This window comes from Mustelus asterias, chromosome 20 (genome assembly GCF_964213995.1).
Source record: "Mustelus asterias chromosome 20, sMusAst1.hap1.1, whole genome shotgun sequence".
In the NCBI taxonomy this organism is placed as follows: domain Eukaryota; kingdom Metazoa; phylum Chordata; class Chondrichthyes; order Carcharhiniformes; family Triakidae; genus Mustelus; species Mustelus asterias.
In genome coordinates this window covers 74,807,528-74,812,709 of record NC_135820.1, presented here as the reverse complement: position 1 = coordinate 74,812,709, position 5,182 = coordinate 74,807,528, and the positions used below count along the sequence as shown (strand labels likewise).

Here is a 5,182-nt window from a genome sequence, read left to right as displayed (position 1 = left end):
AGTTTCCTTTGTTGATAGGCCAGATGCTAACAGTTTTCTTGGAGCTGCTTCTGTTTTTTTTGGGAGTTATTCCACATTCTAATTCTGTGCTATCTTTATCCTGGTTTCTTGACAGCAGCTAAAAATAAAACAGAAATGTTCCCTTCTTTCTTTGTGCAGTATTTATTACTCCTGAGCTTTAGTGTTTGCTGAGCTAGAAATTAATCTGGCTACGCTGATGTCAAAGTGCCTCAGTCACCCTGCCCGCTTCCATCAACACCTCCAAATGGAGGGACTGTAGCTCGTGGGATCATGGTTAAAGTTTAGTTTATTTATTAGTGTCACAAGTCGGCTTACCTTAACACTGCAATGAAGTTACTGTGAAAATCCCCCAGTCGCCACACTCCGGCGCCTGTTCGGGTACACTGAGGGAGAATTTAGCATGGCCAGTGCACCCTAACCAGCACGTCTTTCGGACTGTGGGAGGAAACCGGAGCACCCGGAGGAAACCCACGCAGGCATGGGGAGAATGTGCAGATTCCGCGCAGACAGACAATGATCCAAGCTGGGAATTGAATCCGGGTCCCTGGCGCTGTGAGGCAGCAGTGCTAACCACTGTGCCACCGTGCTGCCCCTCTTATGCCGTATAATGAAAGCTCTTCACACTTGATGGGAAATGGGATGACAGGTGTAATCAAGGTCCTATTGTAATGAGGATCAGGCCCATTGAAATGGGTTTAATTGTGCCACCATTTATTTATTTAATGAATGAGTTATTTAATGAAGCCAGGCAGTTTGTTCCAGGCCTGCTGCGCTGAGTGTGAATGGGCCTCGGCTGAGTCTGTGTATTGGACACTCTTCTGTGACGTGGTGCAGAGTTTGGTCTCTCCCACTAGGGGGCTGGCACTCATGCTCCCTCTGTGGGGGTTGGCAAGCAGGGGCCAATGAGGATAATGATGTCAAACTTCTCACCCAACATCCAGTTCCGGATTAAAGTTTTATTTATTAGTGTCACAAGCAAGGTTTACATTAACACTGCAATGAAGTTACTGTGAAAACCCCCTAGTCGCCACAGTCTGGCGCCTGTTCGGGTCAATGCACCCTAACCAGCACGCCTTTCAGACCGTGGGAGGAAAATGGAGCACCCGGAGGAAACCCACGCAGACACGGGGGGAATGTGCAAACTCCACACAGACAGTGACCCAAGCCGGGAATCGAACCCGGGTCCCCGGCGCTGTGAGGCAGCAGCGCTAACCACCGTGCCGCCGTGCCGGATTGGAAACTGTCTCCAGTTAAATATTGGGAAAACACAAACCATTTGTTCTCAGTCCAGCTGCAAACTCTGTTTCCCAGCTACCAACTCCATCCCTCTCCCCGGCAACGGTCTGAGCTTCAGCCAGTCGGTTTACAACCTTGGTGTCGCATTTGATCTCCGAGATGAGCTTTTCCTCTGACCCCACTGTGAGGCAGCAGTGCTAACCACTGTGCCACCGTGCCGTACTTGGAATAGCTGATATATGATACACTGTATAGATTCCTACTGCATCAAAATTAGACTTTCACAGGATAATGAAATAAAAATGACAAGTGCAGTACGACAAGATTAAGCCTGTTATTGATACAGCAGTGAGAGAGCAATCGCAAATATCAGGGAGAGAAAACACCAGAGCAGTTGCAATCCTGTCTTGTTTAATTCTCCCATCTTGCCAGACCCCAGTTTTATCTGGAGCAGAATAATCCGTTCCTTGTTGTGTTGCGTTCTGACAGAAGGCCTGAGAGATTAGCGCATCATTCTCCAACAAGCGCGTCTGGCTGTGTGTGTGTGTGTGTGTGTGTGTGTGGAGGGAGACAAAGCAATATCAGGGACAGGAATTGCATAATCTAATTAGCTATGGTGCTTCCTGTACGTCTGCACGGTTCTCAAGGTTGAAGTGGACAGTGGCGATCAGCTGCTCAGTGTGTGAGTGAGTGAGCGTGTGTGTGTGTGTGTGTGTGAGAGAGAGCCTGTGTGTGAGTGAGTGAGTGAGTGAGTGCATGGATGCAAATGTGTGCATACAGTGTAATGCTGTCAGTCAGCAGGTGTAGCCCGCCACAACAGAATCCATCGCCAACTAGACTTCAGAGCAGAGATTAATCCTCATCTGGCGACCGGGGCTGGTGGATGGAATTGCTGTGTGGGGAGCAGTGTTAAGGATCTGTTCTGCAACAGGTAAAACATGCAGGAGAGTGTGCGCTGGACCCCTCTCTCTCTCTCTCTCTCTCTTTCTCCCTCTGATTTTCTGCCTCTCTACATGACCTTCTGCCTGTCTCTGTCACTTTATAGCACCGGCAGTCAAAATGTGAAGGTACTAATTGTGATATTTGTATCTGAAGCAGACAGATGTCAGAGATACACCTCTCTGCATCACATTTCTTTTGATTACAGTCTGTGCTTGGAGTTGAAGCCATTAAAATATAGAAAGAATAAGAGATGGACAACTCTTGTGGACTAATGTCTGAGATTTCTCTACTCTTTCTCCCAGTGCCTTTTGTTGTTTCGATCCACTTTAATCTTGGACAATAGGATTTGAAAGCTTCTGATTTTCTGCAATTAGCTGTCCTTGAAGCTGATATTATTTTAAATTGTTTAATTGTCCTAGGGTTTTTAAAATATTGTTCTCTGAAAGCTTTTCCTCTGCTGCTTTTGTTTTCCTGTTTAAATTCTTTTTCTCTAGCCCCCCCCCCCCACACATCTCTCCACTCCACATTTATCCCTCTCATTTATAACTCTCTCTTTCTCTCTCTCTGTTTCTATTCAAACTCTTCCTCATCTATTTATTCTCCCTCCTCTCCTCACATATCTCTCTCTCTCTCTCTCCTTCCCTCCCTCCTTCCCTTACACCTGCTCCCTCAGCCTCCCCAGGATAAATTGACCTTGGACAATGATTCTGGGGTTTGAATAGATTAAATTGTGAGGACGGGCCACACAGACTAAGAGTCATGTTCCCTTGAGAATGGAGGCTGGAGAATTGATCCAATTAAGATGATTTAAGAAGGTGACAGCAGGTTGGAGAAAAATGACCTGTTTGCTCGGCTGGTGAGTGATGGGGGACGGGGAGGGGGGGGGGGGGGGGGGGGGGAGGGGAGGGGGGCAGAGGCCAAAACAGAGGGGCAGATGGTGGGGTGGGTGGGGTGGGGGGGGGGGGGGTGGTGCAGGTGGGTGGGAATGGAAAGGGGAAGGTAGTCTAACATTTAAAATTTGAGCTAGATGCTTTGGGGTGATGTCAAGAGGCACTTCTTCACACAAAGAGAAATCTGGAATTCTCTCATCCCCCCAAACAAATCTAGGGGGAGAAGTAGGGGTGGGGTAGGGGAGGAAGTGGGGGGGGGGCTCGATTGAAAATTTCACAGCTGAGTTCAATAGATTTTTATTCGGCAAGTAAGGAGTTCAGACCAAGGCAGCTCAATGGAGTTAAGATACTGATCAGCCATTATCTAATCGGATGACAGAATGAACTCAAAGGGCTGAATGGCCTCCTCCTGTCCCTGTGTTGCATTCAGTTTAGGTCTTTGAGAAAGGTGATTTTCGCTGTTCAGTTGTAAAGGTGGCACGGTGGCACAATGGTTAGCACTGCTGCCTCACAGCGCTGGGGACTCAGGTTCGATTCCAGCCCTCAGGTGTGTGTAGTTTGCACGTTCTCCCCGTGTCCACGTGGGTTTCCTCCGGGTGCTCCAGTTTCCTCCCGCACTCCAAAGATGTATAGTTTAGGGGGATTGATCATTGTAAATTCACTGAGTTACGGGGATAGGGTGGGTCCTGGATGGGATGCTCTTTTAGAGAGTCGGTGCTGACTCGATGGGCCAAATGGCCTCTTTCTGCACTATACGGATTCTATAGTTCCATGAACTCTTACGCATCTTTACTCATGTACCATATCCTGGAAAATTAAAGAATAGCTGAATGAGGGGTGGCACAGTGGTTAGCACTGCTGCCTCACAGCGCCAGGGACCTGGGTTCAATTCTGGCCTCGGGCCATTGTCTGTGTGGAGTCTGCACGTTCTCCCCGTGTCTGCGTGGGTTTCCTCCGGGTGCTCCGGTTTCCTCCCACAGTCCAAAGATGTGCGGGTTAGGTGGATTGGCCACGCTAAATTGACCCTAGAGTCAGGGGGGTTAGCAGGGTAAATATGCGGGGTTACGGGAATAGGGCCTGGGTGGGATTACGGTCGGTGCAGGCTCGATGGGCTGAATGGTCTCCTTCTGCACGGTAGGGATTCTATGAAGACTTGTTTCTATGGCAGGAGATAACGAACAAAGGCTAGCCTGCCAACCAATGCAACCCAGCAACAGTTAAATCTGATTAGTGTTTGCACGTTCTGTCCCTGTACTCCGCTGTGTGGTTCATTTTCTTTCCTCTGTCTCCAACTCCACACGTTTTCACCAGCTAGTTATTCCATCGCTCCCTTTCAATGGCTTCCCAGTTAAGATTTTTGATTGTATTTACACTAATCTGTTCCCTCACTTAATGGTGTGAGCTGACCCCAACTATGGTCCTTCTCTGGCTATTTCACTTCTTCCATTCTCGTTCTCTCTCTCTCTGTTAAACGTAATCCCAAATAGTAGAAAGTTGTCAACTAATGCTTCGGTCAGTGTTGAGAATTATAGAGAAAAGCTGCCGGCTTAGAATTAACCATATTCAAAGAACCCATTCTTCAAGATTGGGTTACATATATAACATTGTGTGTGTGTATCTGTACGCTTGTGTATGTGTTATTAATATATACATAACAGAAATATAATTATCTGTCTGTATCTTTAACTCAACATGTCTATCTAAGTGAATCTATCTCAGGCTGTTAAGTCTGACTCATTCGCAGTGAGGCAGGATAATTTTCTTCTAATGTTTTGGCAGTGAGATTTTCCCTGCTCAACCGCCATGCGGAAAACAACAGAAAAATGTCATCCTGTGCCGGTTCCAACTCACAGGGTGACGGCCAGATTTCGCCCCCTTTACAGTTACCAGCAGCCCCGGGTGTTTAAACGGAGCCATCATCTTTCTCAGCCTCACGGCGTTCTGTCCATTTAACCCTCGCCGCCTGTCTGCCTGCGCCGTGCCAACCTTTCAAAACTTGACAGTGGGGCAGAACCAGGGCGCGTGCCACACAGGAGCTGTGTCTGTCCCCTGTGTAAGGCATTGTCAGCTGTGGTACACTGGGCTAATTAATG

General features: G+C 48.0%; 1 protein-coding gene across 2 annotated transcripts in view; it reads left to right on the top strand.

Moving 5' to 3' along the window:
- The first annotated feature begins 1,923 nt into the window (after positions 1 to 1,923).
- LOC144508644 (neurensin-1-like) overlaps positions 1,924 to 5,182 on the top strand; it is a 39,134-nt gene continuing 35,875 nt past the window's right edge. For both annotated transcript variants that reach the window (XM_078236870.1, XM_078236871.1), the window contains exon 1: positions 1,924 to 2,188. The gene's annotated coding sequence lies outside the window, so the exon portion shown is untranslated. The remainder of the gene's footprint in view (positions 2,189 to 5,182) is intronic.